At 35.5% G+C, this 10,635-nt stretch overlaps 2 long non-coding RNA genes across 2 annotated transcripts; both read right to left on the bottom strand.

Annotated features, from left to right (window-relative positions):
• Window positions 1–5,036: 5,036 nt before the first annotated feature.
• Window positions 5,037–6,399, bottom strand: LOC133708024 (uncharacterized). Its single transcript, XR_009845518.1, has 3 exons — window positions 6,258–6,399; window positions 5,609–5,873; window positions 5,037–5,154 (listed from the first exon to the last, which is right to left on the bottom strand). It is a non-coding gene; the product is annotated as an uncharacterized LOC133708024 (long non-coding RNA).
• Window positions 6,400–9,357: 2,958 nt separating this feature from the next.
• LOC133709363 (uncharacterized) lies at window positions 9,358–10,635 on the bottom strand. The gene is made up of 3 exons (XR_009846242.1): window positions 10,563–10,635; window positions 9,912–10,176; window positions 9,358–9,456 (listed from the first exon to the last, which is right to left on the bottom strand). It is a non-coding gene; the product is annotated as an uncharacterized LOC133709363 (long non-coding RNA).

Genomic DNA, 10,635 nt, shown 5'->3' with positions numbered 1-10,635 from the left:
TTTATGTGCTTTCGTTTCTTTATATGTGATACACTTTGTTTATCTTTCACATATACATGAGTGAATAAGCTTTTAAGCATTGCCATGATCTGAGAGAAGAAAGAGTGGATATACTATGTGAGGATATGAATCATACTTGTCTGAAGCATGCTAAGCTAAAAACCATCACCATTGTTACAACCAAGTCCTACTTGTGTATGTGCGGATTATATGTTTTAATTAACTCTCGAATGCTTAAACATTGATTCTTGGTTGAGTGCTAATCTTGGTGATGTGAAAGTAAGAGATTGCTGAGACAAAAAGTTGAAGGGCAATAGAGTCATTGTATTTGTTTGAGTCTGTAATTTTCGTTGAGTCTTAGTGTCATTTTGCTAAGGGACTAGCAAAAGCTAAGTGTGGGGGAATTTGATAGGAGCATTTTAATGCGACGTTTTAACTGCATTTCCTTACATTTCTTGCGTCATTTCCTTAGTAAAACTCTGTTTAGGAAAGTTTCCATTCTTCGATTGGGAAAGTTCCTATTTGTACAAAGTTTCTATTTTTGTAGTTTCTATTTATCATTTTTAGTAAGTTTCCATTTTCGGTAGTTTCTATTTTTCATTTTTAGAAAGTTTCCCATTTTCAGTTTAGGAAAGTTGCCATTTTTCATTTTAGGAAAGTTTCTATTTTTCTTACTAGTTTCTATTTTCAGGACCTCGGAGCTAAAAAGTGGAAATGAACTCATAAATGGAAAGAGGAGCTTGCGAACGTCAAGGGGAGCAAAAATGAGGAACAATGGATCACAGAAATGAGCAGAAATGAAGAAAAGAAGTTTTCCTGCTTCAACCAGGAAACCCTGCGAAAAGGAGGAAAGCTTACCAATGAAGTTTCCAACGTTACTATGAAAAAGAAATGGAAAAATAAAGTGTTGCGGCGTTGGAAGGTGACAAGGCTTGAAGTTGAAGCAACAAGGCCCAAGAACTCTCAAGAATGAAGTGGATTTTCGGCAAATGGATCAAAGGCCCACAAAGCCCATGCAATTAGGGTTTGTGACGCAATGAAGAAACCTAGAGGGAGTATGCCGTGAAATCCCAAGAGATAAATAAGGGAAGTGCCGTGAGAAAAAATCAGAAAATAAGAGAAGATTTCGTTGGAGATTTTCTAGGGCTATTTTTATGGGAAGAAATATAATTGGAGACTTACCCTAGAAGGTTTTGCCGTGAAGAATGAAGAGAGAAACAAGGGAGGCAACGTAAAACCCTAGCTTTGGACGGCAAAGAGATATTCTCTAGAGATTTTTAAGGAAAGAAAATATGTGTGGAGACCAAGAAAAGCTCAAAAGAAGTCTAGATACATTCCTTAATTCCCTAAAGGTATTTTGGCCGAAATTAAAGAGATAAAATCAGAATATTATCATAGTATTTCGGCAAGAAAATCAAGGGAGATATTTTAGAGAATTTTGTGATTGGTTGGACTACATCATAGGGCTTATGTGGCAAGCAAGCATTGGAGGAAAATTATGTGGAGTTATCAAAATTGCCGTGAGAACTTTGAGAGGATTACACGGCTTGGAGAGCAAGGAAGCGTTCCCTATATATACTCAACCTTTCTCAACGTCTAGGGTTCCCAAGTTTTGACGTTTTACAACTTAGACAAAAATCAGAAAATCTCTCTAGCATAGCCGTGAGTTTCTCCATCCTCTAGAGCAAGCCACGAGTTCAAGCAAGGCCAAGGGAGAAGAAGAGAAGCCGTGAGCATCCATCATCCATCACCAACCTTGGAGTTTGCTTTCGAATTGCAAGGAACCACAACATCATCTTCATCCACGGTGTAATCCGATTCTCCTTTGTAACCTTTGTTTGTATTTCGTTGGTTTTGTTCTAGTTGACATATGTGTTTGAACGAATTGTTATTTCTGGAATTTTTATGATTAATTGAAATTTTCAGATTCTTAAATTGCTATTCATTGTTGCTTATGTGTGATTGTTTGATTAAATTTGCTTTATAGATATCTTTTGTATTTTAATCTTAAAGGGTTCGAAACTTTTAGGGTTCTTGTATGAATGGTGCTACGAATTTAAGAACATGAATCAACTTTTTGGTTTTGTGTTCTTGAATCGAAAAGTAGTAAAGGTTTTGTGCAAAAATCGGAATTAATCAAAGAGAATTGCAATTAGGTGGACTTTTCCATACTAAGTTGCACACTTGAGTTGATAGCCTTTCTAGGTGTCTAATGCGTTAACCATGTATGATTGACTAGCTTTCTAGGGCTTGAATGCATGTTTGATAGGATTAGTCTTTGTGCTTTCACTTAGATTAATTAGCATTGAAAAGTAAAATATGGGAAATTGTTTGCTTTTAACATTTCACATGATCAACTCCTTTTGCATGACTTTGATGAACAATATGAGAGTCTAATTCGATTTTAATCATATGTTTCGGGTTTGATCTTTGTTCTTTCATTCCATTCGTGTTTTTTGTTTTTGTGTTTTAATTGCTTTCTTAACTTAGTTTAATTTTCGAAATCAAAATCCAAAATCCCCCCTTTTCGTAAATATGTATATACTTTGTTTTATTTTTGTGAATACTATACTTTGTTTTAATTTTAATTGTTTATATTGTCCTACATTGACAGGTATACCCTCAATCCCCGGAATAGAACGATCCCTATTTGCTTATACTACTAACGATATTTCAGGGTTAAATTATGCGCTTGCTCAAAGCGTATCACTGGCTTCAGGGTTTCAGCATTAAAATACTTAGCAATGAAGAACTGAGCAATCAGGAATATTGGAATAAGCTAATCCAACATAGAGTCATCAACTGACTCCTGAATTTGTTATCCTAAACTCAAAACATCAAAAGATGAACTAAAGATTACACAAATTAACAATAGAACAACAGATTAAAGAAACAAACAGAAGAGACGCCCAGAAGGCCAAGAACCAACGCATCATCTACTCACAAACATTCATCAAACAACGTTTAACCCTAAAATTTTCCCCAATCTGTATCCAATTGAAGAATAAGAGAATTGAAAAAGATACTTACGCTTTAAGGAGTATCGAAGATGGGCGAACTTTGGGTGTGGAGATTGGCCGGAAGAAGAGGAAGAAGAAGAAGAAGAAGAAGAGTCGCTAGCTTTAGCCTTTAGGTGGATATGGTTACACTAACGACCCCTTTCACTCATAATTTCTTTTCTTTTTTTTTTCTAGGTTTTTTGTTTTTTCAAAAGCCGACCCAGCCCGCTGTGTACATCCGTCACTACCCTTTAAGGCCATAATAGCACGACACAAACCCTATATTCAAATATGTGACGGGGATCCCTTACATTAAATTAAAACAGATTCTTTGGTTTCTAAGAAGGAAACTTAGATAGTGTAATACATGGGAATAAGACTAAATTTAGTTTCCTCCTTGAGGTTTGGGATCCCCTACATTAAAACAGATTCTTTGGTTTCTAAAAGGATGTCGTTAAATATACCCAGAAAATATCCTAACACACCCAGCCTTATAATATTGTGTGAAAATAGATATTGCTGCTTAATTCGGAGTTCTGATCTCGTGCAGGTTGAAGCAAGCATTAGATATGGGCCTTTCTTCTCTGATGCTGGAGTCAAACGCTCAGGCGGTTGTCTTTGCATTGAATGAAGAGGAGAGAAGCGCGCAAACCAATGTCAGACGTTACTTAGGCAATGCTGACCGGCACTTCAACCACTGAAATAGCAGCAATTTCTTTTTTAAATTTTCAATGTTGCCGAAATCTCTCAATAAAGCAGCTAGGCCGTTTTCCTATCTCTAAAGGGGCTTACCCATAAATGGGCAAACTTAACTTTGGAGTTCTAATGAGATCCGGTACATTATTGCTGGTATGATCGCACTCCATTTTAAAACATATTATGTTCACGTGCAATTGCAACTTTTTTATTTATTTAGAAGAATGAAGGAATTGCATTTATAAGCAATTTAGATAGTTCCAATTATCCAATAGATGGAGGTTTAGGTCAAATACACCCATAAACTTTCTGATTTGATCAGTTTAGTCCAACCGTTAGCTAATCAGTCAATTTTAACTGTTAAGTGCTGACGTGACACAAATAAGACCCACTTTTTATGACTTGATAGTGACATGGAATGCCCAGTCAACTTAGATTGCTGACGTGACTAATAGGGACTCATTTTGGTGATGTGCCTTTTTACAATTGGAGGAGTGGGCCCAACCACCTTGCCCGACAAAAATAAAAACTCACCAATACACCCTCAGGGTTTGTGCCCAACCACTTAAGCTAGGCAACAATAATTATTAACATTTTAATATTACAAGTAATAAAATAACCAATCATATTCTGCAGATTGTATACCAGAGATTGGGAAAGTTGAAAATGAATACGGCATTTGCGGCTTTAAATTCCTCAAAGCCTAAACCCAAACATCAAAATTTACCTATTTCTTTTCAATTTCAAAATTTTCTCACAAAAATCCACCCAAATCAGTTCCTTCTCCAGCCATAGGTTTCCATGAATACATGATTGTTTGACATTCATGATTTGTGTGTTATGTTATTGCTGCTTAGTCTTATCTGCAATGTTGGATATCACTACTTTCTTCCCTTGTTCTCTTCTCCTTCTTTCTCTTTCTTTTTTTATTTTTTTTGTTTTTTTATTTTTTTATAACAACAAACTGAATATGGGGGTTATGTTGAGAGACTGAAGACAAATTTTACAATATGAAAATTTAAATGTTGGCTGTCTTAAGAAGGAGAATGATAATCTATCACATAAAAGGAGATAAAGGCAGGACACAAAACAAAAATCAGTTAGAAGAACAATTCAAAAATATAAAGTTTCAAAGAGAGAGTTGTTATCAGAAGGAGATATGCCAAAATTGAAACTGCAATAACAACTATAAATTACAAACTTCATAAGTCAATAGCCCAACTTAATTGAAACACAGTTCTTTGAAATAAGAGAGATTGAATTAAAGAAATTTAATCACCTTAATCAAAACAGCCTCAGCAACTATAAACCATTCTAATATGGAATTTCAATTCCACACTCACCTAATCACATGTCTTATTGGCTCCTGTTTCTCAAGAATACCATCTGGCCAAGATGTACTTGCTGCATGTGGCTCATCTGGACCTACGGTTGCATATGGAATAAGCAGATCCTTCACCTAAAAATTATATGGATCGGTATAAGTCAGGAAATGTCTTGAAGCATGACTAATAGTACAGTAGAATGTTTCCCATTGACATGCATCAATAAAAGTAAAGTAATAATAAAAATTGTAGAAATACAAGGCATTCAGTATTCCCATTAGACTATAGCAAAACTGTCCAAAGAAGTCACTTCCAATCAACCTACTACATTTGTGTGAAAGAAGAAAAGCCACAAGGAAAAAACACGTGTATATGTCCGTTCTGTGCAAGTTCAAAGAAAAAACACACATCGTGAAAGAATATTTTTTAGGTCAAGCAGCAGGCTACATTTCAAAGAACTGCAACAATTCTGGGATGAACATTTCTATGGCCCAGAAGGAGAGAAATTAAAGCCAATCCATGTCAAACAGTACAAAAAGATGTTGGATGTGAAATTTCAACAGAAGTAAATTTGGGTTGCCCACTTACAAAAGCCTTTTCAAGTTTACGGTTGGATAAACAGAAAGAAGTTCTGTCAGGAAAGGCACTTGGTGTGGACGTCCTGAGGCGAAGACAACTTCTACTTTGCCATGAAGAGCTTCTGCTTTGGCAAAAAGAGCTAGAAATGCCGTTATACTTTCGTGGAAAAGGTGCTCCAGTCAAAGGCTCTCCAAATATGGAGATACATTGTTCCCAACTATTCCTCTTCTTTCTTGGTAAAATTGATTTACCCGGACCAACTTGAAGCAGACGTCTTTCATCCCCAAGAAAATGCCCAGAAACATGAAATTTGTCAGTCATACCCAATGCTGCTAATTAGTCTATTAACAAATTAACCGATTAACATTTTCAGGTCAACACAAATCGATTATTGGACTTGTTAAATAGGTTGTGAGCTATATTCAAGTCAACACAACACAGCAGGAATATGAAATGATTTGATTTGTATTATGTATGAGTTTAGTTTTGTTCATGTTTTAATCAATTCTGTTTTCTCATAAAAAAATAAAAATAGTTATCTATAGCTGAAAATATCTTTTAGTATACATAATTACTTGTCTAGTTAGTCAGTGCTAACCAAATTAGCAAGGAGCAAAATAATCCATTAGGATGAAACTTGAAGAATAGAATAATATACCTGGTCTGAGAAGAAAATAAGGGTAGACGAGGGCCAATAATAGAAACCACAGAATTCTTCGCCCGCCTTTTTGAATAACCATCATCTCTGCATATTGTCTGACCAATTTGGGGAATGCTTCCCACCAGAGAACTTATAGCCACCATTGCTGTCCACAGATATGTAATCCAACATCAAACATTAGACCTAAAGATCTTGCTACTTTAACAGATAGGGATGGAATATTTCATAGTCTTCAGAAAAAATAAATAAATAAAAAAGTAATGAAAGATATCTATTTTCCAATATTGAAAAAGAAAATATGAAAGAAAAATCATGTACTTTATTATAACTTTCCAATTTTCCCCCAATGTGCTGTCATTTGAACTTTTGGCTAAATAATTGCAACTGAATCATAACTAAAACCGTAAGTCGCTACAACAAAAAGAGGGACAAAAAGATTAATATATCGGAAGTACAAATCTAGCAGGGTTTTTGATGATGACTAACTCTAAGCCATAAAGCCTTTCAACCCAAGCAACATGTTCAGTTCAGAATAGAATATAAAGTAATTTAGTACTAAGTCGAACCTCTGTAAAAATAGCCACAACTGAACCATATTTTTGTTTAAATCGGATAGCCACAACTCAAAATAACCGAAAGAAGTTAAAATCGGATACGGGATATCACAATATCCCCTCCTTACAAAAAGAATTTCACAATAGTCCTCAGACAATTGTTGTTTGAGGCTGGCAATGGCATCACAAGGTTCTGGGTGGTGCTGGCTTCAGGGTTTCAGCATTAAAATACTTAGCAATGAAGAACTGAGCAATCAGGAATATTGGAATAAGCTAATCCAACATAGAGTCATCAACTGACTCCTGAATTTGTTATCCTAAACTCAAAACATCATAAGATGAACTAAAGATTACACAAATTAACAATAGAACAACAGATTAAAGAAACAAACAGAAGAGACGCCCAGAAGGCCAAGAACCAACGCATCATCTACTCACAAACATTCATCAAACAGCGTTTAACCCTAAAATTTTCCCCAATCTGTATCCAATTGAAGAATAAGAGAATTGAAAAAGATACTTACGCTTTAAGGAGTATCGAAGATGGGCGAACTTTGGGTGTGGAGATTGGCCGGAAGAAGAGGAAGAAGAAGAAGAAGAAGAAGAGTCGCTAGCTTTAGCCTTTAGGTGGATATGGTTACACTAACGACCCCTTTCACTCATAACTTCTTTTCTTTCTTTTTCTAGGTTTTTTGTTTTTTCAAAAGCCGACCCAGCCCGCTGTGTACATCCGTCACTACCCTTTAAGGCCATAATAGCACGACACAAACCCTATATTCACATATGTGACGGGGATCCCTTACATTAAATTAAAACAGATTCTTTGGTTTCTAAGAAGGAAACTTAGATAGTGTAATACATGGGAATATGACTAAATTTAGTTTCCTCCTTGAGGTTTGGGATCCCCTACATTAAAACAGATTCTTTGGTTTCTAAAAGGATGTCGTTAAATATACCCAGAAAATATCCTAACACACCCAGCCTTATAATATTGTGTGAAAATAGATATTGCTGCTTAATTCGGAGTTCTGATCTCGTGCAGGTTGAAGCAAGCATTAGATATGGGCCTTTCTTCTCTGATGCTGGAGTCAAACGCTCAGGCGGTTGTCTTTGCATTGAATGAAGAGGAGAGAAGCGCGCAAACCAATGTCAGACGTTACTTAGGCAATGTTGACCGGCACTTCAACCACTGAAATAGCAGCAATTTCTTTTTTAAATTTTCAATGTTGCCGAAATCTCTCAATAAAGCAGCTAGGCCGTTTTCCTATCTCTAAAGGGGCTTACCCATAAAGGGGCAAGCTTAACTTTGGAGTTCTATTGAGATTTGGTACATTATTGCTGGTATGATCGCACTCCATTTTAAAACATATTATGTTCACGTGCAATTGCAACTTTTTTATTTATTTAGAAGAATGAAGGAATTGCATTTATAAGCAATTTAGATAGTTCCAATTATCCAATAGATGGAGGTTTAGGTCAAATACACCCATAAACTTTCTGATTTGATCAGTTTAGTCCAACCGTTAGCTAATCCGTCAATTTTAACTGTTAAGTGCAGACGTGACACAAATAAGACCCACTTTTTATGACTTGATAGTGACATGGAATGCCCAGTCAACTTAGATTGCTGACGTGACTAATAGGGACTCATTTTGGTGATGTGCCGTTTTACAATTGGAGGAGTGGGCCCAACCACCTTGCCCGACAAAAATAAAAACTCACCAATACACCCTCAGGGTTTGTGCCCAACCACTTAAGCTAGGCAACAATAATTATTAACATTTTAATATTACAAGTAATAAAATAACCAATCATATTCTGCAGATTGTATACCAGAGATTGGGAAAGTTGAAAATGAATACGGCATTTGCGGCTTTAGATTCCTCAAAGCCTAAACCCAAACATCAAATTTTACCTATTTCTTTTCAATTTCAAAATTTTCTCACAAAAATCCACCCAAATCAGTTCCTTCACCAGCCATAGGTTTCCATGAATCCATGATTGTTTGACATTCATGATTTGTGTGTTATGTTATTGCTGCTCAGTCTTATCTGCAATGTTGGATATCACTACTTTCTTCCCTTGTTCTCTTCTCCTTCTTTCTCTTTCTTTTTTTATTTTTATTTTATTTTTATTTTTTTATAACAGCAAACTGAATATGGGGGTTTTGTTGAGAGACTGAAGACAAATTTTACAATATGAAAATTTAAGTGTTGGCTGTCTTAAGAAGGAGAATGATAATCTATCACATTAAAGGAGATAAAGGCAGGACACAAAACAAAAATCAGTTAGAAGAACAATTCAAAAATATAAAGTTTCAAAGAAAGAGTGGTTATCAGAAGGAGATATGCCAAAATTGAAACTGCAATAACAACTATAAATTACAAACTTCATAAGTCAATAGGCCAACTTAATTGAAACACAGTTCTTTGAAATACATTGAATTAAAGAAATTTAATCACCATAATCAAAACAGCCTCAGCAACTATAAACCATTCTAACATGGAATTTCAATTCCACACTCACCTAATCACATGTCTTATTGGCTCCTGTTTCTCAAGAATACCATCTGGCCAAGATGTACTTGCTGCATGTGGCTCATCTGGACCTACGGTTGCATATGGAATATGCAGATCCTTCACCTAAAAATTATATGGATCGGTATAAGTCAGGAAATGTCTTGAAGCACGACTAATAGTACAGTAGAATGTTTCCCATTGACATGCATCAATAAAAGTAAAGTAATAATAAAAATTGTAGAAATACAAGGCATTCCGTATTCCCATTAGACTATAGCAAAACTGTCCAAAGAAGTCACTTCCAATCAACCTACTACATTTGTGTGAAAGAAGAAAAGCCACAAGGAAAAAACACGTGTATATGTCCGTTCTGTGCAAGTTCAAAGAAAAAAACACACATCGTGAAAGAATATTTTTTAGGTCAAGCAGCAGGCTACATTTCAAAGAACTGCAACAATTCTGGGATGAACATTTCTATGGCCCAGAAGGAGAGAAATTAAAGCCAATCCATGTCAAACAGTACAAAAAGATGTTGGATGTGAAATTTCAACAGAAGTAAATTTGGGTTGCCCACTTACAAAAGCCTTCTCAAGTTTACGGTTGGATAAACAGAAAGAAGTTCTGTCAGGAAAGGCACTTGGTGTGGACGACCTGAGGCGAAGACAACTTCTACTTTGCCATGAAGAGCTTCTGCTTTGGCAAAAAGAGCTAGAAATGCCGTTATACTTTCGTGGAAAAGGTGCTCCAGTCAAATGCTCTCCAAATATGGAGATACATTGTTCCCAACTATTCCTTTTCTTTCTTGGTAAAATTGATTTACCCGGACCAACTTGAAGCAGACGTCTTTCATCCCCAAGAAAATGCCCAGAAACATGAAATTTGTCAGTCATATCCAATGCTGCTAATAATAGTCTATTAACAAATTAACCGATTAACATTTTCAGGTCAACACAAATCGATTATTGGACTTATTAAATAGGTTGTGAGCTATATTCAAGTCAACACAACACAGTAGGAATATGAAATGATTTGATTTGTATTATGTATGAGTTTAGTTTTGTTCATGTTTTAATCAATTCTGTTTTCTCATAAAAAAATAAAAATAGTTATCTATAGCTGAAAATATCTTTTAGTATACATAATTACTTGTCTAGTTAGTCAGTGCTAACCAAATTAGCAAGGAGCAAAATAATCCATTAGGATGAAACTTGAAGAATAGAATAATATACCTGGTCTGAGAAGAAAATAAGGGTAGACGAGGGCCAATAATAGAAACCACAGAATTCTTCGCCCGCCTTTTTG

Source organism: Rosa rugosa, chromosome 5 (genome assembly GCF_958449725.1).
Source record: "Rosa rugosa chromosome 5, drRosRugo1.1, whole genome shotgun sequence".
NCBI lineage: Eukaryota > Viridiplantae > Streptophyta > Magnoliopsida > Rosales > Rosaceae > Rosa > Rosa rugosa.
The sequence above is the reverse complement of the archived record's forward strand: the minus strand, read 5'-3'. Positions and strand labels throughout refer to the sequence as shown.